The sequence below is a fragment of the Dasypus novemcinctus genome, chromosome 25, assembly GCF_030445035.2.
Source record: "Dasypus novemcinctus isolate mDasNov1 chromosome 25, mDasNov1.1.hap2, whole genome shotgun sequence".
NCBI classification, from domain to species: Eukaryota; Metazoa; Chordata; class Mammalia; order Cingulata; family Dasypodidae; genus Dasypus; species Dasypus novemcinctus.
In genome coordinates this window covers 56,123,676-56,150,369 of record NC_080697.1, presented here as the reverse complement: position 1 = coordinate 56,150,369, position 26,694 = coordinate 56,123,676, and positions in this window count along the sequence as shown.

Here is a 26,694-nt window from a genome sequence, read left to right as displayed (position 1 = left end):
ATGCATTGTCACTAAGAAAATAGAGTGGTGCAACAGTTTTTGGAGCAAGAAATTTGGCAATATCTATTAAAATTTGAAATATCCATAACCTTAACAGTACATTTCTAGGAATTTATTTAAAAAAATATTAGCCACATACATTTCTTTTTTTTAAAGATGTACTTTTATTTTTAAAAGTTAATCATTTGATAATCTGTCATTGTACATCCTGTAATTACCTGAAATGGAGGCAGGTTGGGGTGGGTGAGCTAAGTCAGGTGAAATCATTCTGGGGCCTTCCTGGGAAGTAGCTTTGATAGCTGTCAGATCTAGTCAGTCTACTGATTCCATGGGTCTATTTGCCTGGTGTTTGCACCAGTGGAATCTAGAATCATTTTATTCCCACCTGCCTGAATCTCTGTTACACTCTCCTCCCTCCACACCAAGACACCTATGGTTCCGTACACATCTCTCAGGAACACTAAAACCTCTGCTTGCTTAGGATGTGACCATTACTCTCTGAAATTATTCCCTGGTCCAAATCTTCCCCAACAGGATGAAACCTTGATTAAGTGGAGGTGTCAGTCACTTGGAAGTGACACTCCAGGTGATGGGAATAGACAGGTCTTGCCTCATCTAAAGATGTGAGAAGAATGACACACATTTTTAAAATGAATACAGATTTGGGGTTAGAAAAGAATCAGGCTAAGACTGGAAAAGATCAAATATAAAATCATTTTATCATATCACAATTTATATGAGTTGCACTGAAACCATCCCATAAGATATTTGATAGGTCTAATTCCCACTTGCAGGTGAGCTCAGAATGCCTTCCTTGAGCACAGCTCCTATGTGGAGAGCTCCAGCTCAGTTTACTTGTTTGAATTATTTTTCCCTTAACTCTTTGGTTACAGTGTCCGCAGCAGGGATAGGTCTTTTGTTCAAATACTCATTGGTCTACCAGGTGCATAGGAGGGGACATGATGCACAACTTTTATCCAATAGGGCACAAAATAGCATATGATGATTGGAGAAACATATGAAATCCACTTCTGCAGGTACTTTTCATTTGAACAGGACAGGAAGAATCATCAGTTGTTTTAAGGGCAGAGACCAGAAGGCAGAAAGAAAGCAGAGAATCCACTAAGGGAGAAACTAAAATACAGAGAGAGAAGTATTGAAAACAGGTAGGATCTCCAGCAACACAAGGAAAATATGGAAATACTGAGTTAGCAAAATGGCAAAGCCCAGTTTAGGAAGTAATGGATGCCTAGCTCTGTCTTTGGAGAATGGATGTATATTATGTGGATGTTTATATTGGAGAATTAGCCAAGCTGTTGAGACAGAACACAGGTGTAGAGTGTACTGGGAAGACTGATTCATTTGTTGCCTTCAGTGTCACGTTGATGGCTCTCTAGTCTAACAGCTCCATTATCACACATCTCTATCTGCCTGATATCTGCATTTCTTGTTGAGTTAGTGTTGATAACAACAAGTGATAATAGCCCTTCTTTCTCCCCAATTATTTGAATATCTGAGTCCTTGGGCTAAAGCCCCTCCCTTCCCTAAAGTGATGAAACTCCAACATATTATTAGGGTCACAGAAAAGGGTGATCCCCATATTTTACAAAGAAATGGGGAGGGCTTGCTCATGCTTGAGCATAGGGGTCAGAACAAAAGCATTTTCATGCCTCAGGTGAAATGAGGCACCGGCTGGATTTAAGGAGGAATTAATTGAAGCACAAATCAGCCTGAGGATGGGCAAAGATAAAGGAGATAATATTTTAATATGATCTATTTACTTGAACTTCCTAAGACCCACTAAGCAAGCTATTTGATAGCTGTTTTTCCTAGTTCTGGGAATCCTCTGGAGCCTTTGCTTCTCTGAGCAGGATCTGTAGCTCAGTTTACCTGCTCAGAGTGCTGTGGCCCTACCTCCCTTGGTACATTGCTTGCATTAGAGGCAGCTTTTTCCTAAGGGCAGTGTCTTCTTTGGCTGGTTGGTTAAATATGAGCTGAAAAAAACCACAAAATTTTGCCCAACAGTAGCAATTATATCAGGTGGCACTGAGTTGAATAAAAGACATCATTTTTGGGGGGAGTTTGCCTCAATAAACCCAAAGAAGGTTTCATTTTGGGGGGTCAGAAGACAGAGGACACCAGCAGTAAGTGTTCAGGAAGGACAGAATAATCAATTAGACCCAACATAGCTGAGAAGTTGAGAAACATGAATGTCGAGGACTGTCATTAGAATTCAGCGGTATGGAGGGTGTTGATTTGACCAGAGCTCTCTCAGGGGTTGGAGCAGACAGAAGCCTGAAAGCAGGAGGCAGAGGTGAGATGGAGCAGTGAGGTAGGGGGTGAAAACAGGACAGAGAGATTTTTGTTTGGGAAGTTGTGCTGTCATTGTGGTTGCCTGGAAGAAACCATTTACTGGAGCATATTTTGATGCTGGCAAGAGCAAAGAAGTGGAGCAGAAATTTATGGTGATGAAAGAGAGAGAATGATTGCAGGAACAAACTCCCAGGCAGAGAGTGGGAGAAATCCACAGCATCAATGGAAGGGGTGCCCTTCCAATGACTTCAAGCCACTTTTGGGTACAACTATACAGTGGACACTTTTCTTGGGATAAGGGTCATTGATGTGTGTTCACAAATCTATCTTTCACCTACCACTATGCTACTTCAGGCCATGTGTGTTCTCTCAGATTTGGCAGGGTTCATGCTTCATGCACCTGCATGCTCTCATTTTAAAAATCTAAATGGGAGGTCAGTTTAACATTTTACTTATGATGTTATTTGGAATTGTAGTATTTGTTAGTGTTTCTGTCACAACTTTAATACCTTATGAAATACTTGTGCATTCATTTTCTATTTTTTGGTCACTGAGGACATACCACAAAGGAATAGTAACCAAGAAATGCAGTCACCCCTCGGGCTGAAGTGTGGTTTGCTGACCTGGCGGGGGAGCAGCCGCGGTAGGCCTAATTCCGATGCCCCCATAATAGTGTGGCTGGTCGGACTCACCGCCACCCCTGAAGGAAGCTTGGCATGGGCGCAGAGTGCCCTCGGGTCTCCCCTTCTCGGCAGCCATGCTTCCGCGGCCGCCCCTCCTCCCGGATGGTGCCACCCGATGCCTGTGGGGCGGCACCCTTCTTCTTCTTTCTCCCTGCGCAGGCGCAGGGCGGAAAATTCCAGTCTGCCCTTTTCCCCTCCCCCGACAGCAGCAACAGCCAGGCGTGGGCGGAAAAATCCAGTCTGCCCTTTTCCCTCCCCCCGACAGCAGCAACAGCCAGGCGTGGGCGGGAAACTCCAGTCTGCCCTCTACCCCAGCAACAGCAGCCAGCAATCACTAAACCCTGCCACTTCCCCCAGCAACAGCAACAGCCAATCCCTAATCACCACCCCTCCCCCGTCCAGTACCGCCCACTGACCTTTCTCCGGCAACCAATCAGAACAGGGCGTGGCTTCGACCAATCAGCCTTCCCCAGCCCCTATAAAACTGTTGCCTCTCCCTCAAAAAAGTGGACTTGCGTGTTTATCTTGTCTCCGCGGTAGTTCTTCTGCCGTGCGCCCTCCAGTCCTGAGAGCCCCCGACAAGGGCCTGGCCTCCCTTGTCCCCAGTTCGTCGCCTGCTTCTCCGGGCGACCCCTTCATCGCCTGCTTCTCCGGGCGACCCCTTCGTCGCCGGCTTTGCCGGGCGACCCCGTCAGCTGAACCGCGCAACCACTTGTGAGACCGATCCCTCGTCCCAAGTGGGGCCGACCCCTCGTCCCAAGTGGGACTGACCCCTCGTCCAGAGCTGGACCGACCCCTTGTCCGCAGCCAGACCCCACCTCTACCGACCGAGCAAACCGTCGCAATTGGTGCCCAACGTGGGGCAGAGCAACCCCACCGCCACCGACTGAGCAAGCCACCGCAGTTGGGGCCCAACGTGGGGCAAGGCAACTCCACCACAGCCTCAGTCCATAACCTGGCGGCCCCCCCCTCCTCTCTTCTCACCTTGGGACTTCTTTTGTGCAACATTGCTGCTACGTGAGCCTTGGCTACCTCATACGATCCACGGCGGTCTGGGAGAATCGCTGGATGGCTTTCTCCTTCCATGTCGGGGGCTTATACTGACCCACTATGATTAAGAGGAGCCTTGGATTTCTCGGGAGCACGCACTTGCACGTCTGAAGTAACCCTACCATAGCCCTACGCTCTCCTCTCTTCTCACCCCTATCTTTTCGCTCTGCATTGCTGCTCCTGAACCTTGGCGACCTCATACGATCCACGGCGGTCTGGGAGAATCACTGGATGGCTTTCTCCTTCCATGTCGGGGGCTTATACCAACCCGCTATGATTAAGAGGCGCCAATAAAACTCTCAGGAGCGCGTGCCTGAGCACCTCCACCCCTGCCTTCACCTCTGCCTTCTCCCCTCCATGCTTGCTCCCCTTTGCCTTGCTCCACTGCTCGTCGTTCCACCCTCCCCTTGTCGGGGCCTTCTCTTGGCCCGCGACCACCGTCGGAGTCCCATCGGCTCCGACCCCTCGTCTCACCGCGCACCTCGGCTCCCATCGCCGCGCTCTCAAGGTAAGGGCCCCTTTTCTTATCGGCTCCAAAAGGCCATTAGCAATGGGTAACATCCTATCTGCTAAGCAAGCCCCACAAGTTCGGGCCCTCGCCGGTCTCCTAGACACTCACCGGTGTAAGATCTCTTTCAAACAGTTTCAAGTATATTGGGACCTTCTTCTCCCCTTTAATCCGTGGCTTACCACGTGTCAGCTTTGGGACTCGGACACCTATACTCGCCTTATAGATAGGGTCACTTTTGCTGTGGAGCAGGAAGGTAAAAGATTCCCTCCTGGCTTATTACAGGCAACATGAAGTCCAGAAGAAATCTTGAAGGGTATAATCTATGATATGCTATATAAAAAAGGATTTAAAAGCAGCTATACCAAGAAAGTAAGAGTTATGAGTCAACTGTAAATAAATTATATATTTCTGTTAATGTGTTGTAATTGTTCTGTGTTTGTCTGTCTGTTCGTTCAATGTCAACATATATTGTGATACCTCCGGATGGTAAATATAAATTACTAGAAATCTTTAAAAGAGCTCTATTCAAATGGCCAAAAATTAAATAAGCGCTTATATTAATACTTAAGTTTATTATATTAATACATAAGTTTAAATGTTAATAAGATATCTACAATTAAAAAAAATTGTAAGTCTTAATTAACAAAATTAACTGTACGTCTTCATAAAAAGTTGTTCTTGCCTAGATTAAAATGAATAACTTATTTTTCTTCACAGGATAATATGAAGAATGTAAAACTTATATGAATATTAAAAAGGTTAAAAGTTTGTAAAAATGCTAATGGAAATGTAATAAGTTTTGCAAAAAGACATATTTTGTCCTAAAGTAGGATGGCTAATTTTTCATAAACTCTTAAAACTTAATTTGCATGTGGCAAGTGTAAAAGGTATTGTGATAACTTTACATAAGGGAATATATTCTGTAAAAATAAAATTTATCTTCAATAGTTTACATTAAGGTATTAAATGGCTAATTCCAAAAGGTCATTCTTAAATATATATATATAAAACTGAATTGATGATAATAATAATAAAAGGTAATTTTATAACAGGAAAGATTAACAGCAACCAAGCTCCCCTGCCAACTTGCTTTTAGGAAATGGTTTCTAATATTGCATGCTACTAAGTATTTAAAGAAAAGTTATTCTTAAGGAAACAGAAGATGATTTTTTCTTTGCAGCCATTGTCTATTTAGCAACACCCCTTGCTATGGGCCTAGCCACTGTTGCGCCGGACGATCGGAACCTTAAAGACTCCTCCTCACTGTCATCTTCCTATCTATCGTTACTATATTTACTGCCCTCATTCTCCTTCGTTTATAAAGCAGTCTCCTACAAACCACAAAGCTTCTGTTTTAAACATACCATTCTCAACCCTATCCTCTAAATGATCTTCTCACTTCCCCCACAGGCTTTAATACTTTATTTCTTCCTCATAACCTTTGCTTTCTTGATAATATTTTCCGCCATCTGTCTAGCCGCTACCGCCCCAGAAGATTGGAACCTCGGCCAACGAATTCTACTCTCCATCGCCTTTCTGTTTATTATCCTCTTTTATGCTTTACTCCTTATCTTCCTCCCATAATGACTTCACCAAGCCTCCTCTTGTCCAAAACCGTCACGCTTCTTTTCCTCACACTCCCCATTGCACTCACCAACTCCAGCCATCAGCCTTTTAATTGGACAGTAAGCCTCTGGCAGGAAAAAGTAATCCTCTCCTACAATGTCTTTGCTGCCAAGGAACTACCTGCAACGCGCTGTCATCCTGGACTTTTAACAACAGATGGATCTTATAGCCACGGAGATCAATGAGAATTGGACATTGGCCACCTTTGCTTGCAACGGCAAGATACCGCCCCCTAAATTGTACATTTATATCCCCGTCATACTCACCTCCCTCTTCAGCCCCGCTTCCCTCATTGCTTACTGCCTCTTGGGCCTCAGCTACTTGTTGCTGCTGCCATCCTGGCCCTTATTTGAAAAGAAGGGGGAAATGTAGTCACCCCTCGGGCTGAAGTGTGGTTTGCTGGCCTGGCGGGGGAGCAGCTGCGGTAGGCCTAATTCCGATGCCCCCATAATAGGGTGGCTGGTCGGACTCACCGCCACCCCTGAAGGAAGCTTGGCATGGGCGCAGAGTGCCCTCGGGTCTCCCCTTCTCGGCAGCCATGCTTCCGCGGCCGCCCCTCCTCCCGGATGGTGCCACCCAATGCCTGTGGGGCGGCACCCTTCTTCTTCTTTCTCCCTGAGCAGGCGCAGGGCGGAAAATTCCAGTCTGCCCTTTTCCCCTCCCCCGACAGCAGCAACAGCCAGGCGTGGGCAGAAAAATCCAGGCTGCCCTTTTCCCTCCCCCCCGACAGCAGCAACAGCCAGGTGTGGGCGGGAAACTCCAGTCTGCCCTCTACTCCAGCAACAGCAGCCACCAATTACTAAACCCTGCCCCTTCCCCCAGCAACAGCGACAGCCAATCCCTAATCACCACCCCTCCCCCATCCAGTACCGCCCACTGACCTTTCTCCGGCAACCAATCAGAACAGGGCGTGGCTTCGACCAATCAGCCTTCCCCAGCCCGTATAAAACTGTTGCCTCTCCCTCAAAAAAGTGGACTTGCGAGTTTACCTTGTCTCCGCGGTAGTTCTTCTGCCATGCGCCCTCCAGTCCTGAGAGCCCCCAACAAGGGCCTGGCCTCCCTTGTCCCCAGTTTGTTGCCTGCTTATCCGGGCGACCCCTTAGTCTCCGGCTTCGCCGGGCGACCCCGTCAGCCGAAACGCACAACCCCTTTTGAGACCGATCCCTCGTCTGCTGCTGGACCGACCCCTCGTCCCAAGTGGGACCGACCCCTCGTCCCAAGCGGGACCGACCCCTCATCCAGAGCTGGACCGACCCCTCATCCGCAGCCAGACCCCACCTCTACCGACCGAGCAAACCGTCACAAAGAAACAAACTAATTCAACAAATATATTCAATACCATCAAGGGGTTTGGGAATATATTGGAAATAATGTGAACCACACAGTGTCTCAATGTATGTGCAGACTTTCTGAATGCAGTGCTTGTGAAGAAAGTAGCCAGATTTCTATGGTGGTGTAATTGGTCTGATAATTCAAATATAATTGAGATCAAACATATTGCAACACACTGTCTTCTGAGCCTGAGAAAAGGTTCAACCCATTTGATCTCCACACTCTGGATCCCCACATGCTGAGAAAACCTGGCATCATCTGAGGGCATGTATTTTAGAGGCAGAGAGACCTGGCAGGAAGCCCTGGGTTTGCCAATCCTTAGCTGGCAGCTTCCTTATTGCAGTCTGATCCAGAACTGGAGTGCAAAAGAAACACAGGAGTAGGAAATAAAGATCTGCTGTTCAGGATTGCATATGTGGTAATTTAGCTCCAGGAGCAGATGCTCCTAGGAGAGGACTTTGGCCTTTTCCAGGTTTTTGAGATGGCCATGTCACACCAAGCACCACATTGTCTCACAACTGCAAGCACATATATTATGTGGACTTGTCTACATTTCTGTCATACATGAAAGTCTTCTCCAAGTCACCCACCAGCAGACTTCTCTGGTCCACTTACCTAGAAGTGGATCACAGACACATGCCCTCTTTATAAAGTAGGTCAGGAAAGCAGGGGTATGGCCCTGTGAACCTCTAGATAAGAGATAGAGCAGCTTTGGGCTAGAAAACAAATGTCTGCCACAGGGACTTTGGCAAAAGTGGTTTCGATAGTGAACTTCAGGTAGAAGACACATTGCAGATGGTCAGGGTATAAATGGGAGTTAAAATGAAATAGTGGATATAGGCAACCTTCTAAGAAGTTTCCTTTACCTATGAAGAGGGGAAAGACAGGCGGTGAGAGACAAATAAAACATATATTGAAAAAAAGATTTATGCATTTAAAAATAGTTATGAGAAGGAGACAAAGGATTTGAAAATACAGGAGATAAAAGGATAATCAGTTGATTCCAGAAGTTCCTGGTGCTCTGATAAGGGATAAGGCCTGAAGCCTAGATTGGGGAGGGTGGTATCAGCTTTGGAGTTGAGGAATATGTCTTTCCAGGAAGGAACAATGTGGCAAATAGAGACACAATTAGTTGGTTTTGCAACCTGAAGTCTGTGAAATTCTCATCTGATGACCTTTATTTTCTTTGTGCCTTAGATGGCAAGATCATCAGTTGAAAGTGAGGTGCAAGTGAAGAAGTAGAATGTAGGGGAGTAGATGTAGCTCAAGTGGTTGAGCATCTGATCCCCATGTACAACGTCCTGGGTTCAGATCTCAGTACCTCCTTAAAAAATAATGTGCAAGAATAGAGAAATTTTGACATGGTTTGGAGGTGGTGGTGGGTAGATCCTGAGACCACTGACTGTGCAGGCAAATGGACATAAGGATGAAAGCCAAGATCCTTATTCCATCTCCATCTCCTCACCTCCCAAACTGAGATCACCATTCTTCCTACCCCATGGCGTGGTGTGATAGGCAGCTATAAGACAGTGTGATGACTAAGAAAACATAAGTGATTAATGGATATTCACTGAAACATCATATTCCCTTGATCCTAAAATGGTATGTATTGAGCAATTATAGAAGTTGAATTAAATAAAATGAAGCATAAGCACTATCACATTGCCTTTGCCTGTGGATAGAAGATGCATATAGAATTTCAGAAACATTAAATGTGGTGAAAGGTGGTATAGAATGGAAGAACTGGGACATGATTGTAGCCTCTCTGAAGAACAGGAAAAGGTCACTTAGGGATACTGGGACACCTAGAATATTGGAACATAAAGGCAGAGAAGAGGGTCCTGGCATGGAAGGGAGCTCTAATCAAGGGGCTTCTGGTGAGAACAGAAGGACCAGGCTGGAGTTTGTTGTGGATTTTTCAACATCTTGGAAGGACGTCAGTGCACAGCGAGGAAAACTCACCACTATTTGCCCTGTTTAATGTTCAATCAATAATTTGAAGATTGAAAATATTTATTTTTTGGAATTAAATATTCATACAAATTTGATATTTAAATTCTCTTAAGAAACATATATTAGATAAATTTAATATGCCTGATGGCTTAGAAAACCTCTAACAACTTAATGGCAGTTAAACATACTCAAGAAGAATAACAAACTTATTAACACCATTATATTATATTATATTAAATACAATATATTAATTATATTAAAACTGTATATTAATATAAACCATTATATTAAAACTGTACAAAAGTAAACTTAACTTTTTCTCATTTGTCCTGAATTGCCCCCTTTCTAGGGTTTTGTATTCTTACCAGACTCAAGAGGAAGTTAGTTGAGGTTGTAGTTTTTGGAGTCAAATAGCTGACTCTTGGACTTGGTTGTGCCTCTAAGGTGATTCAAACCCCAAAGACAGATGATTATTTTCAATAACAAAAATGTTTTCTTTCAACATGTCATGGCATTCTTAAAAAACTGCCTTTAATTGACTTTTAATATTGAAAATGTGCCTTTCCACAAATAAGGTGTTCTTTAAGTTTTGATTGGCAGTCTGTTTTATAAGTGTCTTGTCATTATGATATACTGACTTAGTTCCTTGGTCTTATAAACACATATAAATTTCCTGCCTGCATTTTATTAAACTTAGTAGTGATTATTTTAATGAATAGAATTTAAATCTTCAAAACGGTGGAGGGTTGCGACCAGATCATTTATAGGACATTGGCTCACTCGTTTATCTTTTTGTGTCTTGGGGTCCCTGTGTTCACTAGTTATTGGTATCACCACATTGAGCAGCTTCTGGGCTCTCCTTTCTGGTCAATAATTGAATCCATTAGGCTGGTCAGCCATTCCTACTTAGAATGCTTCTCATTTTTTCTTGGCCTGTGATTCACTTAAGCTTAAGTTTACTCTATGCCTTCTATAGAGACTGAAAAAATTGTATATATTGAACATATTTGTTTAAAGCAAGAAAGCAGAGATTTTTTCTTTTGATAAAGTTCATGACTGTTTTACTTTTAATATTATTTTCTGGTGTGTTCCTCCTAAGAAATATTTGCTTTTCCCAGGTTGTGACAATTTTTTTCCTGTGTTATCATCTAGGCAACTTATTTGAAACCATCTCAGTACCTTGAATAAAAACCATGACAATTTTGCTGGTTGACAGCTTTTATACTTAGGACTATATACCACCTTGGGTATAATTTTTATGTATGGTGTGTGGTAGGAGTTGCTGTCCATTATCTGTATTTTTTTTTTTTTAGACAAATATCTTGTTGATCCAGAAGTGTTTGTTGAAAAGTTTTCTCATCCTCCCTGGGGAAGGGTGGGTAGGGAGGAATTGTTATGCTAAACAAATTATTTCACCTGGGGTTTCTCTACACTCTGGGGGTTCTCTAGACTCTGGTCAATCCCATGTGACAGCACCCTAAGGACAGCCTTGCAGCTTTCCCTTGACCAGGTCAAAGTTCTCACATTTCAGCCACCTCCTCTTCTGTCCATCTGCACTCAGAAGCCTTTGGACATCACTGCAATGTGCTGCTCACTGGAAAGAACACCATTCTCAGGAAACCACTTTACCAAGGTCCTGTGTGTCCACTACTCTTCAGTAATTCCATAGTCTTGCATGATTTTATTTTAATCTGAATTCTTCATTTAGATTTTTCTTGTTGCTACCTGAGGAAAAGCTTTTCCACATCCTCACATCCTGAATTGGAAGTGGAATGATCTCATATATATTTTGAATGAAAACCTGGGGCAATATTGCTAGGCAAGAGGCCCATCATTAACTACTGGAAGAACCATTCCAATCTAGCTTCAGATAGGACAGGCACATAATTTCCCCTGAAGAAGAACTGAGGAAGAATTTGAGGGTAGTAGGATGACCATGAGAGTAGAGGGAATGGTTGAAATTTTGGGCCTAGACTGGTCACGACCAGAAAGCATTATCCCAGGCTGGAAATTTTAGCAAATGTTATGATTGATCAGGCATTTATTTTGTTGTCTATTTTTTGGTGCTCTGTAATTCCCTCTTATTATATAAAAGATTCACTTTAAAAAATCTGTTACACATAACCCTGCTCACTGTCCTGGGCAGAAGGGCTGAGCTAGTTCCAAATACCCAAAAGCAGGGCTCTCTGCAGGTGTGCGGTGCTGTGTCCTATCTGTAGGCCATGCGACTGGCTGGGCTGAGGCTGCTATTCCCTGTTAGGTCAATAGCCTGTTACTTGCTCCTTTACTCCCCATCATGCCCACAAGCAGAAGAAGGAAGACTTGAACTCACCATATGGAGTTGAGCCTAAGGAGTTTCAGTAAAATTCCTACAACTTCAACAAATATTTATTATAATACCAGAGTTCTGAGTTGCACTAAGAATGATACAATAGAAACGGAATGTATTGTCTCTACTTCTGATTTCCAAAAACTTAGGAACAAAATCTTGCAGCATGTCAATACTTTTTGGATAGATGAGTCTTTCTACAAGCATGAAAGTTTAAAAATGTATTTGAAACATTTTTGCATGCAAAGTGCTTTCCTGGTTAGATTACAAATTTCATTTCAATGTCTTCCTATACAGATACCATTCATCTATTTTAAGTAGTTGTGCATGGAAGGGGTAAGACAGGGGTATAGGGATACAATTGGGTGGAGCTTTGCAGGCTTGACAGGGGTAGAGTTGTGATGATGGGACAGATGGTTCAAGGAATTGGGGGAATTGCTGGGAGGGGGAATGTCAGCATGGGAGTTTGTCAGGTATGTGGTTGAAACTATAATGTTGAGGAAACTCTTTAGAAAATATAGTAAGGAAGGTTTCCTGGTTTAAGTTGTTTGACAGGGGACATCTGGCAGAGGGTGCACCTGGAGCAGGCTTCTAGGGAGTGTGAGAGTGCTATCATGTCATAGTGTGTTACATCAGTGAATGGAGACCCATACAATGGGTGGGAAGGTGTTGCGGGCCTATCCTATGGAGGCCTGGTGATCTCAACAGAGGGGAGGGTGTCTCTCAAGAGCATGGTTGGATCTCAGTGGGGGAGGACAGACCAGTGTGTTAAGCCCTCAGCCTTGTGGCAAGTATCTATGAATCTTGTCCTTCAAGCAATGGAGCTTGGTTGCCACTGTGGGCCCCAAGGGGAGGGGAAGAGAAGAGTAGAATAGCTGGAAGTGGGCATAACTGGGAGGCAATAGAAGCGTTCTGCATGATCCTGCAGTGATGGATCCAGGCCATGTTAAATATCACCAAGAAATTATAAAGGTATATAGCTAAAAGGTAAACCATCAGGTAAATCGTAATGTAACTGATAATATTATTAAAATGTACAGACTAAAATGTAAACCAAAATGGAACCATGGTTGGTAGCTATGTTTCATTATTTGTACATCAGATGAAGGAATGTATCATTCACAAAAAAAAAGATCACTACTAGGGAAGGGAAAAAGGGTTCGATGTTGAGTATATGGGAGTTCCCTATAATATATATGTGACAATATTGTGAACTAGACCTTTTTGAAGATATAATAATTTTAAAAAAGGGTGTAGATACTGAGAAATAAATTATTGCCTTACCATTGTACATACAGGGCAATACCTATTACAGTGATGAAAGTCAAAACATCAAAAATTTTTTTCTTAATATTTTTCATTTTTTAAACACCCCAATTTATATTTTCCTTTATTTTAGTTTTTCTGAATTATTATGTATTCCTTTTCTAATCTTTAAACCTATCATTACCATGTCATTTTCCTATTAATTGAATTTGGGAATATATTAGACTTCATTTTTGAAGAAGTTTTGGATCACAGAGGGGTTCAACTAGGCAGAGGAGGAGTACCGATGTGGGGTGTCACTGATGGGGGATGTATGGATGGAAGGGAGTTCTCCAAGACATACATATATGGTACAGAGTTATGGTCAAATGTTCCTTGGCTATTGACATAGAGGATAGAGTTTCACATGAAATGGATGGAGTGCTGAATTTCCATTCTGGGAAACTCTGTCACACTCCCCAATGAAGCAGCAACAATCCTCCAAGTACAAGTCAAATACCTGTGTTGGAAACTGAGGCACAGTGGTTTCACAAGGAGAGATGTGCTGTTTCCATGGCTATGCTTGCAACCTAAGGAATGCAGTAATTAAGAGTTCCCAGCAAACAGGATGAAGCTGTTAAAGACTGAAAGAAAAGATGAGCAGATAACATTTTTGTAGTAAATAGAATACTTAGATTTTGTACCTTGAGATAAGATTTTTTGAATTCCTTATACTAGGAGTAATGCTGATGGTTAACTGCTTGTTGCTACTTGTGCTCTGCAGAGTGGGGTATATATAGAGCCCCTTGTGAACAATAAAATTGTCTGATAAGTCTCTACTCACAGACCCCCTTATCCTAGTTCTCTCATTCTCTTTCTTTCTTTATCTTTCTTTCTTTCTCTTTCTTTCTTCTTTCTTTCTTTCTCTTTCTTTCTTTCTTTCTTTCTTTCTTTCTTTCTTTCTTTCTTTCTTTCTTTCTTTCTTTCTTTCTTTCTCTTCCTTTCACCCTCCTTTTGCTCTTTCATTTATTCTTGATAACTTTTGGGCCCAAATCTCCAACATATCACTAAATAAAGAAGGTCAATTATGAGCCCTTGATACTGATGATGATGTTTACGAGCCTGTGTGCTGGAATTTCAGCTAGGCCTATAGCTGCAGGGTACCTAAAAGTTATCTCCTGTGAGCCTCCATGTTGCTCAAATGTGACCACTCTCTAATCTAAACTCAGGCTATAAATGCACTACCTTCCCCCCAGTGTGGGCCACGACTCCAGGGCATTAGCCTCCCTCATACAGAGAGATTATAATCAAGCACCAGCTGGTAATGCAGCTAGGAAAAGACCTGAATAAAAGGGGGAAATGGTAAACACAAATGAGTTTATATGGTTAAGAGACTTCAAAATGAGCCAGGAGATCATCAGAGAGGATCACACTTATGCACAACTCAGCAGGGTCTCGAGACAGTCAATGTAGATACAACCCCAGGCACTGATGCTCCTGATGGTACAATGATACTCAGGCCCTACAGTGATGACATATGGCTCTGGAGTTCAGTACATTGCCAGTGGGTCCTACTTTGGAATTTATGATTGTGAGTGTGTTGGAGTGGGACTCAGATGTGACCTCTCTATGCATGCCTCTTCTGTCACTTTTACTGAATCTGGGATTGGTGCTGGGGTTGTTGTATGCTCAGGACAGTTGAATCTTTGGACTGTCTATGTGCTACCTGAGCCCTAACCCTCAGCAGAGTTGCAACACCTACTCTCTGGTTCATTGGACTTACTCAGGTCAGCTAAAAGGGAGGTGCCCAGTGTACCCAAGAAGGAGGAATAAAATATAGATTAGAATGGACTTATTGGTATTCTACTATAGAAACATTGTGACTCTCACAATGGAAGACATCATGTCATTGATATGGAGACAGTGGCCACAGGAGTTGCTGAAAGCAGGAAGAGGGACAAAGAGCTGCGATATAGGGGCGTTTTCAGGACTTGGAGTTGTCCTCAATGATATTACAGTGACAGATGCAGGATACTATATTTCCTTCAAAAACCACTGAGTGGACTGGGAGAGAGTGTGAACTACAATGTAAACTATAATCCATGCTGTGTAGCAATCCTCCAAAATGTACTCTTCAAATGCAATGAGTGTACCACCCTGATTGAAAGAAGTTGTCAATGTGGGAGAAGTGAGGTGTGTGGGAATTGGGGTATATGGAATCTTTTATATTTTTTAATGTAACATTTCATGCAATCCATGAATCTTTAAAATTAAAAAATAATAATACATTTTAAAAATAAAAGATTTATTTATTTCTCCCCACATCTACCCCCATTCTTTTGGGTTCACTCTCCGCTTTCTGTGTCCATATGCTGTGTGTTCTTCAGTGTCTGCTTGTCTTCTCTTTTAGGTGGCTCCATAAACCAATTCTGGGACCTTCTGGAGTAGGAAAGAGGTGCTCAATCCCTTACACCATGTCAACATCTTGATCTGCTGTGCTCTTTTTGTCTATTCTCTATTTCTTTTGACATATCTTGCTGCACCAGCTCTCTGCATTGACCAAATCTCCATCTGGGCCACTTGACTTCACCAGGAAGACCCAGGAATCAAAACCTGGACCTGCTATATGGTAGATGGGAGTCCAGTGCATAAGTCACATCCACTTCTTCCTTTGCTTTTTAATTCAACTTTTTCCTATACAATTAAAATATTCTTTTTAATTATATATTATTATCCTGCTGATACATAGGTCATTTGTCCCTAAAAGAAATAGTCTCACAATATTTTCCATTCTGAGTTCTTATGTCTATTCTGCATTTTTTTCTACCTCCTTCATCATGACCAGGCTTCTAGACTTCAATTGTCTCAGGTGGAATGGCTTAATATCTTCTTAAATCTGTTATTTAAAATCTAATGTGAGAAGATTAATATGGAACTTGGAAAAATTACAAAGGGCTTTTATCAGTCCTGGTTAGACCACATGGGCCCTAAGCAATTCCCAGGGGCTCCTCAGCCCTATCCTGAGACAGTCGTGCTGCTCCTAGCCATCTGCACTAAATTTCCCAAGTAATACGCAGAGGCTCTGCACAGCATGGTCACACCTTTCTCTTCACTTAATCATTCAGAGCACTGAGGCAGAAGTCACCCCATTGTGAAGAGGTAGAGGCTAAAGTTGGGAGCTACATGTTTCCTTGAGGTCTCCCAGCAAATAGAAGGCTGGACAATGGGCTGTGGTCATGTTTAGAAGGACCCTGTCCATTGAGGCTTTCAAAGGCTATTTCATGAGCATGATCTGAATTGTGATCACTAGTAATTGGGTATGACCACATGAGCAGCTTCTGGGCTCTCCTCTCTGCTTAGTAAATGAATCCATTAGGCTAGTCAGCCATTCCTACTTAGAACCCCTCTCATTTTTCTTTGCCTGTGATTCGCTTAAGCTTTAGTTTACTCTATGCCATTTACACAGGCTGAAAAAATACTTATTGAACATATTTGCTTAAAATAAGAAAAATATCCATATGTATCATTGACTTCCCACTAATTAAAATTAATGAAAATAAGCAGTCTATTGTATCTATATTTCCTTTGAATTGACAACCACCCTTTTTGTAAATTTTCTAGTGATGTCCCTCTTTAGAATAGCATTATGAACGTGTAGAATTCTTTAGATTCAAACTGACTGATGAACCCATTATTTTCTTTCTGTTCTTTTTTAAATGTAATTGATGTCTGATGCTCAAATTGTGGATCACTGGGATGCAAAGGCAGGTTCCTCTTAATGTAAACCATTCAGGACAGAATTCACAATAAATTTGGACAGCACAGATAAGCCATATGCTAACTCAAATGAACAACTAAGCGGAGGCCAATCACTGAGTCTAATGCTTTAACTTTCTTTGGATAGAGAAGTAAGGAAAAGCACAAAGTGTACAGAGTAAAATCTCTCTTTTCAAGATCTTCAGGTGGGATTTTGCACTGCCTTGCATCTCAGTTGACACAGATCAGGGGCAGCAAAACCTGTATCGGATGACTTTGAGAGAACAGGTCCCCATGTGTCACTGCCAGATCTTGCAGAACCCCGTTTTGCAATAGCAGGTGAGTCTCTGTAGAGAGCCCAGGAAGGGAAGACGGGTGTCAGGCACAGTGGGAAAGGAGGGAAGGAGGAGAGGCAGAGCAGACCAGGGGGGATACTCTAGGAAGTAATGTGTCTGCCACTATCAACCAATATACACCAGTCAAAAAAGGATGGAGGGAATTCACTTTTCTCATAGACAAAAGAAAACTTACTCTGAGTTGCTCATGAAGGATCATCAATCATTTACAGTTTTATCACACCCCCTGTGATACAGCTTCCCTATTCAGGAGTACTCACCTCTTATTCTAACCCATCCACACTCACCACCTTTTGAGTCCTGCCTGCAGGTGCTAAGGAGCAACACAAAGAGGCTGGTCTAGCTTCTGACCCTGAAGCTGCTGAGTCTCCCATTCACATGTCCTGGAACCCAATCCTCTGGTGTTCCAAGAACCCTAGAAGAGTCTCTAACTTGAAGGCGTTCACTTCCTAATGTTATCATGGCTTCAGGGTGGCACCTCTGGCTCTCACCTGCAGCCTCTCAAGTGGCCCTTTCATCCCCCAGAAAGGAGATGGCCATATCTTGGTCCTGGACCTCAGGCTCCTCCTGGGCTGGAGGCTACTCAGTTCTTTCTCTGAGGGGCTCAACATGGGTCAGGAAGGCCAACAGGAGAACAGTAGAGAGAACAGTGAGGATCATCATGGCTGAGAGTCATGTGGGAATCAGACCTGGACAGGAGAGCAGGAGGCTGAGTGTGGTGGAGAGGAAAGAGGTTCAGTCCTGCATTTATAGTTGTATCAGTACCTAAATGTGTCAGTACCTGAGGGAGGAGTGACCAGCCAAACTCCTCCTGTCACACAATCAATAGTTCCTGTGATCTGCTTCTCCCTCTACTTAAAATATGCATCTATTTGCTTGGTGTCCATGTTTGTTTTTCACAGGTGATGATGCTTGTTAGGAACTTGATAAGCTTCCCTGCTACTTGTCTGTTCAAATATTTACGAGTAAAAATATTTGTGTGTATATGCTATAAAATGGTCTAGAAGAAGAGAAAAATTACTATAAAGAGGCAATGATCAAACTGGCATTGGACTTTGCCCTTGCAATGTGGCATTTGTAACATTTCTGAGGAAAAAAAAACTTGAATGGAGAATTCTATGCTGAGGCAATATATAATTCAAAATTATGGGAGCAAATGGTCTTTTACTTGTTGAATTTTCACAACACAGGAAATGTACAGTACATGAATATATTTGAACAGGAAATTGCTCAACGATATACTGCAATAAAATAAAGAAGAATCCAAGTAAGATGACACAGGAATAGAAAAAAAAGAGTTGAATAAAGACTCATTAAAATCGTTAATACTTTGTATAATTTTCCATTAATAGTTGAAAATAAGGTTGGACATTTTAATACTGTTGCTATAAAACACTATTAAACAAAGTAAAGTGAAATAAAACAATATATGAATTGACATTTGGAATTAGAATTCCCCACAAGTTTAACAAACCATGGGAATGTATCAAGAAAGAAGGGAAAGTGGGGATTATGGATAATGATGAGCTCAATATGAAGATATTCAATTAAATATATGTTAAAAGGTGTAATGTTGACCCATGAAGTCTGCATAACTAGGATATATAACTAGAATATATAATAAATAAACAACTGCAGTGGAAGGATGGAAAGATAAGAAGGAAAAGATAATCAACTTATTCTGCTTAACTAAGAAAGAAAAAGTGAGGAATTATAATGGAAAAGGTAAACAAAATGCCAGGAAGGCCATTCACCTCACCTCATGCTTGTGCGATTCCCATTCTCCTTATTGGACTGAAAATTCCACAGAGGTAGTGGTTGGCACCAAGGAAGAGGTACACCCATGCCTGGAATAGGAATTTGAAGTGATGAATGGACAGCAATGATGGCTGTCCAATGCCTGTAATCTCAGCTTCTGCTGTCCAGTTGTGCGGTCCTCGCTATACCCTGCTGGCCCTGGACACCTACTTAGCACTGTCTCCATCCACCATGCCTTCCCATTCCTTTTATGATGTTCCTGAACTCTGCATACGCAGCTCCTATTGCTTCATGAGCTGCATCTTTTTGACGTTTCCTGAGTCTTCACAAGTTGAGCTGAGGCTGGGTGGGGAGAGGACACGCATAAGGGGAGATTATTCCAGTTATGGTCATACCCCATGGTTTCTGCCATGTCTGTCTTCACCTCCCAGATTCCTCTCTCATAGGTGAAATTTTATCTCAGCCTTTCTTCATTCTTCCCTGACCCCAATTTAATGGGGTGAATATAAAATGGCTTAAAAATACTAACTTCCAGGCTTTTAACAGGTAGAATCTAGCATTCCCCACAAACCAGAAGGTACCTGTGAACCTGTGACCTTGGGATCAGGATGCTCTCAGCTCACCTTTCAGCCTTAAACACAGCCCTGCCTAGGAACTGACCTCTCCTCACCTTCTTTATAGGAGACATATTTCTAGGTCTCTCTAGTGACATTTTGCAAAAGTGTTTAGTGTTTAAACATGTTTATGAATAATAACTAAGAATAAAACACCTTTCTTTTTGCAGCAGGGCGTCCATGGCCTACTGTCCTTGACCTCAAACCTACGGTAATTTATAAGAAGTCTGAAGACTCATGCTTCTCCTCCTCCAATTTGACCAAGTCTTGCCTCTCCTAATCCAGGGCACACAGCCATGCCTGTCTGGAAACCTTCTTACAGATGGCATGAATTCCCATGACCTTGACTTAGGGATTCAGGAAGAAAATGAACATGGCTGTGCTGAGAAGTATGGTGAAAGGGACATGGTGTGAAAGGAGAGAGTAGACAGCTACAGAAGGTGCTTTTGGAGATATTTGTATTCCTGGCTAGCCCAGGAAATAAAAGATGCTCAGCTGTGCCCCCTGTGATGCTAATGATCAAGCTCATGGGGAAGAAGATTTTATGGGCCTTTAGCAAACTTGAACAGCAGGTGTGTGCATGGAGCTGCTATTCCTAGACCTGAGGAGCACTAGAGGTTTGAGCCATCCAACCCCACAGGCTCCTTCACCTTCAGCAATGTGCACATCAAACATCCTGAGGGCAGACCCTTCTCAGGAGTTTATTCCTTTCTGATCCTGCACCTCTGACCTGTATAAAGTCAGAGATGTTATCTGCTCAGCTCCTACTCCCCATTCTCCTGTGGCTATGAGGTCAACTGAGACACCAGGAAGAAAACTGAGGTTCCCATGAGGAGAGGCCTTGGACAGAGGGTTGGGAGTGATAGCTGCTCAGCTCTAGAAGCTTCTGGGGAGGGACCAGACCATGTGTGAGGGTTCCAGGCCCAGGTGTGCCCTTAAGCCACAGCATCATTGGCAAGTGACTGGTTCTTCCAGCCTCTGCTCTTTCCTTTAAGCTGAGACCCTTGGAGCAGAAGCTCCCAGCAGCCCTTGGGGTGCTAAAGGTGCTGGCTCTGGTGTGTGCATATGAGGCTCAGCAACTGCAGTCCAGAGACTGAGGCACATCTAGTGGAGGAGCTTGTGGGCACTGGGGTTGGAATTTCAGGGTGTCCATGTCTGAGTGTGTGCTGGGTGGTTTGTGTACACATCTGTGTATGTGTGTAAGTGTGTTAGGAGGGGCAGGGGTTGGAAACCTTGGGCTGTCATGAGTGCAAGAATGTGTGTCTCTGAGTGAGTGTGTGTGGGTGTTACAGGAAACAAACGACAGCTGAAATGAGGGAAAGACCCACATCCTGAGTGACTAACCCATGAGGAATTGTTACACTAAACAAATTATTTCACCTGGGGTTCTTTAGAATCTGGTCAATTCCATATGTCAGCACCCTATGGACAACCTTGCTGGCTTCCCTAGACCACCTTACATTTCTCACGTTTCAGCTACCTCCACTTCTGTCCACGTGCACTCAGAGCACTTTGGAAATCACTGCAACTTAATGCTCACTGGGAAGGGCACTGTTCTCAGTAAACCACTTCACCAAGGCCCTGTATTGTCCACTACTGTTCAGTAATTCAGTAGATATGTGTGATTTTATGTTATATAAATTGTTCATTTAGATTTTTCTTGGTGCCACCTAAGGAAAAGGACTTTCATGTCCTCACATCCTAAATTGCAAGTGGAATGACCTCGTACATATTTTTAATGAAAACCAGGGCAATTTTGGTAGTTCAGAGGCCCATCATTAACTACTGGAAGTACCATCCCAAACTAGCTTAGGAGAGGACAGGAATGCTGCAACCTGTGTGGGTGAAACGAGAACCTAAGGGGAGGTGATGGGAGCTTAAGAAAGACACAGAGACAAAGACAAATTTAGAGGGGACCAGGTGGGCCAGGGCTAGCTGATGGCAAAGCCAAGACCCTGAGCTGACACCACACATTTTATTTAAAGCAGTTAACTAGGTTCCTGTTCTCAGAGCAGGGGCCTTCAGGCATGAAGTTCTTTGAGGAGGGTTTTTTGAGTTCCTTCTTATCAGGACACCAGCTCTTTCTGCTTAGTTACAGATACAGACACATGTGACCACACCCTCACCTCTCTGTGCTTGTGGCTCTCTAGCAATGTGGCTTGAGTGCTGCACATTACTTCAGAGACCCCTACACATCCCTTTGTTCTCTAGTCCTCATGGAGAAGACAGAGCAGACAGTTCCAGGAAACAACCAGGTATGAAGGGAAAGAACTAGGGCTGTGCCTCTTGAAATCCACCAGTTACTTTGGGACTTTTCACAGTTCAGATCTTGCTCATGAAATAGCCTTAGAACCTCCTTTGACAGATGCCTTCTATGCATGTCCGCAGCCCAGTGTCCAGCCTTGGATTTGTTGTGAGGCCTCAAGCCAGTCACAATGTTCATTCACCAAGGTCATCCTACTAGGGCTCATCACTGGGAGCATGCCCCTGGGAGATTAACTGAGTCATGCCAGGTTGTAGGATGGTGAGTCAATCATCATCACAGTTAGCAGTGATAATGCAGTTGGTAAGGTTACAGAGGGGGCATTCTACCACAGAGTAAGAATCCTGAAAGGGAATGTTTACATGGCCTGCTAAAACTGCACATGGGCTGGGGACACAGGCCTTCAATCCATATCAAAAGTGGAGAACATGGTCTGTGGTCCTAGCCCCTGTGAAATTGACATGATGGGTCACAGAAAACAACTGCCACAGCTCATCCTGCAAAACAAACTTTGGAGAAGTGATGACATTAGCAACAAAACCTCCTGCAGACGTATAATGAAAATTCAGATGCTGGTAGCACACAAGATGGGCCCAGGTCTATAAAGTACCAAAGCCTCCTGAGATGTTATGAGCATGAGCTGGGACATAAGCTCATGAGACCCAAGGAGGAAAGCCCTTAAACTCTAAGGTAGTGCTTTGAACACAGAGTGGCAATGGGGGGACATTGGTGCATGGCCACTGGAGTATCATTAGTGAATCCCCATTTGCTTACAGTTTGGATGTATTTTTAGAGAACCCATGGGCCAGTGACATTGGCTACATGTCTGCCTCCAAAGGCTGTCTGATTTCCCTGCTGGGTATGTAGACAAACCACAGTTTCCTGGGGGGAAAAACAAAGAGGCACTTCAGCAGTGAGGCCAGTGTAGGTAAATGTATTGACAACATGAGGTTTGATATGATCTGTCAATGAGCCTCCTATCATAATTGTGCTGTTGACAAACACAGCACAGGTGGGTCATACCAAGTGACCAGGTACAATAGGGGAGGCCTGGGAAAAACATCCAATAGGAATAAGATGGCTGGACACAGGTTAACTGCAGCAAACACAGCCACCAGCCTCCTAACTCAGCACCCTGATGGCCCATTTCCTGGTTTTTTGAAACTTCTCCTTCAGCTCCTGGCAGGGCCGATGGTCTCAGGACTGGACTGCACAATCAGGAACCCACAGCAGCTGATCTGCTGTTTCAGGAAACACACAACAAGAACCTTGGCCCCATAATAACACAGGTCAGGACCATGTCACAGGCCCGTAAGGAGATCCTTCCACAGAACAAGCCCTTTGCCTCCTGCAGATCCTAGTGAAATGTCATTCAGCTGCAGAGGTGCCTGAAGCATCAAAATTTGAAACATTAAGGGTATGAAGAGCAGCAGCTAATTGATGCTGTGGACTCCTTGCTGACTCGTAGTTCCCCCCCTTTTTTAAGTGCTGCATTTTTAGAGTGTGATTCATCCTCTCAACAATTGCTTGTCCAGTCAAATTCTATGAAATCCAGTTGAGTGGCAGATACTATAAGCAGAAAAGAATTGTAGCAGTGCATGGCTGCAATAAGCAGGAGCGTTATCAGTTTTTCCATGATGGGGCAAACCCATAACTGTAAATGCTGGCAAACAATGGTTGATAACGTGCTATGAACCTCCTCCCATTTGGCAGGTAGCATGGAGAAAATGGGAGTATCTACAGTTACATGAACCCACCAAACCTGGCCAGAAAAGGCAAAATAGGTGACGTCCATTTGCCAGAGGTGATTCCGGTGCAGACCATGGGTGTTAATGCCAACAATGGGGACAGCACTGAGAGGAGGACAGGTAGTGCACTGCTTTACAATCTGCCAGGCTTGTTCATGGATTAGCCAAAATTGTTTCTGCAAACTGTGCATTTTTTTTTTTTGATACTTGATCCGACTTTATTTTTTTTTCCTTATTTTTTCTTTTATTTTAGCACTGTTTTAAACAAATCAATTTTATTGAAACATATTAATAAAGCATAAATTCTCCCAAACTGATTGATGGTATTCCATTTAATCACATATTTGTGCATTCATTACTTCAATAATTTTATTTTTTTTAATTTATTTTTTTTATTATTGATTCTGTAGAAATATTACATTAAAAAAATATATGAGGACCCATTCAACCCCACCACCCCCACCCGACCACTCCCCCCCCCAGCAACACTCATTCCCATGATCATGACACATCCATTGCATTTGGTAAGTACATCTCTGGGCATTTTGATGGAACATCGCATGTGAGCTTGGGCTTCTGAAATCTTCTCAGAGGTGGGGGCTACTAAATGATGGGCTTGGGCATGACCTTCCACTAGGGGTCCAGGTAAAGATGTGTGTGCACGTAGATCACCAAAATAACAGGGAAGAGAACACTGGTGGATAAGAGTTTGCAAATGACAAAATGAAACAAAAAGCTATTCAGATGGGATCAATTTTAAATGAGCAGTTTCAATTAGCAGGAGCACACCAATCACATAGTGGCTGTCAGAATAAATGTTAAGGGGCTCGTGTGGAAAATATTGCAGAGCATCACAAAGCACACATAGCTCCACTCACTGGGCAGAAGGGTAAGGCATTTGCCAGACACGAGAGAAAGAAGATGAAACAATGGTGGCCCAACACAACCCAGAGCCTTCTGTAAAGACGGTACATGCATGTGGTATGGGACAGGCAGAAGTATGACTGGGAAACACAAAAGGGTTTAACAAGAGAAACTGTAATAGAGGGTGTTTTGGATAATGATTGTTAATTTGTCCTGGGAATTACACCAGTGTGCACTATGAAAAAGGCCTCTTTTAGGTCTAGTACCAAAAGGTGATATTGTGAAGGGATAGTGGTTGGAGACAGGAGTCCGGGATGTAATGGACCCATAATCTGCATGGCTTTATTTACTGCACACAGATCTTGTAAAAACCACCAGTTTCCTGATTTCATATTAATAACAAAAATGGGGGTATTCCATGACTAAAATTCCACAGGGAAGGCCAGCAGCTCTCTCTTCATTCACTAGCATTTCTGCAGCAACTAAATTTTCCTGTATAAGGTGCCACTGATCCAATCAGCCAGGTTCATTGGATATTCAAACTATGGGTGCTGCAGTGGGCTGGGCTGAAATATCAGTGACCCCAGCTAAAATGTGGGTACCCTAACCCCCATCAAGGAGGATGAGGCTGAGTAAACACTGGTTCTAACAAACCCTGTCTTGTTTTCCCAGGCCCTTTTTGGGGTCATACCCTGTTCTAATATCATTTTTGTAACAGCAGACGATGGGCTAACAAGCAAAATGCAAGATTAGAAAGAATGTCTCATTCCCATAAATTAATAGGTAATGCTGACAGGACAAAAGCCTGAAACCAGCCTTTATGTCCTTCTTCATTTTCCCATTGAATGAGTTAGGCACTCCTGAAAGGGTGATGTGCAGCACCCACCTCTAGTAAGGTACCTGGTGCTGTTTCCACTGGCCAAGTTGCAGGCTGATGCTGCTGGGTGATGGCAGGTACATCAACCCTGCAAGCCATTTCCCGGTGGTTGAACAGGTTGTCCAAATGCAGTGGTCTTAGATTGGCATTCATTTGCCCAATGCTTATCTTGCTGGCAGCAAGGGCAAGTGCTAGGTGCTTGCACTCATGAACTCAATGGCAATAGTGGAGAAGGATGCAAAGCCACAGAAGGGTAGTTGCAATGAAAATGTCCTGCTTGTTGGCACTGAAAACAAACCAGCTGAGAATGTTTGGTGGTGGTTTTAAGACAGCTGCTAAAACTGCAGAAGCACCAATATCTGCACAATGCCGGATGTAGGCTGTGATGGTGGCAGTTTTTAATAAGGACTGATAGCATTGTTGCAAGCTGCATTAGCATTTTCAAATGCAGCCTGTTTCACCATGATGCCCCAGCTTCAGGATCCAGGATCACTCACCCTACTACCTTTAAAAGGTGGGTTACAAAGTCAGCAAAGGCTCCTCCAGTCCCTGCATGATTTTAAATAATGCTAAGGATTTCTCTCCCTGTGAGGGCAATTATCTCCAGGTTGTAAGGCACAGAGACTGATTTGTTGGTAGGCCTGAAGCCCAAGCAGCAACTGCTGTTGGAGAGGGTCATAGTGACCTCTGCCAGTAGGTGTTTCCATGGAGATAGGCACACCCTGCACTCAACTGCGATCAGCCAGTGCCCATGATTCCTCAAACCAATGATGTTTCCATATTAAATACTGCCCCTCCAGAAAGACAGGATTTAGCAAGAGCTGTCCAGTCCTTTGGGCAAAGGGTGTCAGTACTCACAGATTCCAAAAGGGACATGTTGAAAGGTAAAGTAGGGCCGTAAGTACTGCAAGTCATTTTTAACTCTTCCAACAATTTGAAAGGAATGGGGCCATGAGAGTGCAAGACCTGACCAGGATTATTAGGGTCTGGGGGCTCTATCACAGGGAACAATCAGAACCCTGTGGCATCTTCCCCAGCAAGATGGGACATGTGCAACCCTTGCTGCAGTGGGGACACCAAAGGAGCCTCCGCATCATGTAGTGCAGGGGAAAAGGGAGAGCTGCATTAAACAGGTTCTGGTCCTGCACAGACAACTGAGGCATCTGGCATTGTAGTTCCCTAACCCAGAGCTCAAGAGCTTGGTAATCTCCTCCCCCTCTCCCTCAGAGTCCTCAGCATAAGTTGGAGGGGACTCCTTTAACCATTTATTAACTGTGGATGCTGAAGCTTTAACCATAGGTTTGTGTTCCAGCTCCTCAGAGGATCTAGGGAATCCCTTATTAAGCTCCATAAAGTAAAGGTGCACATGGCATGCCCTGTGGCCCTTCAGCACTGTAATGGTCCTGAAGGTACTGA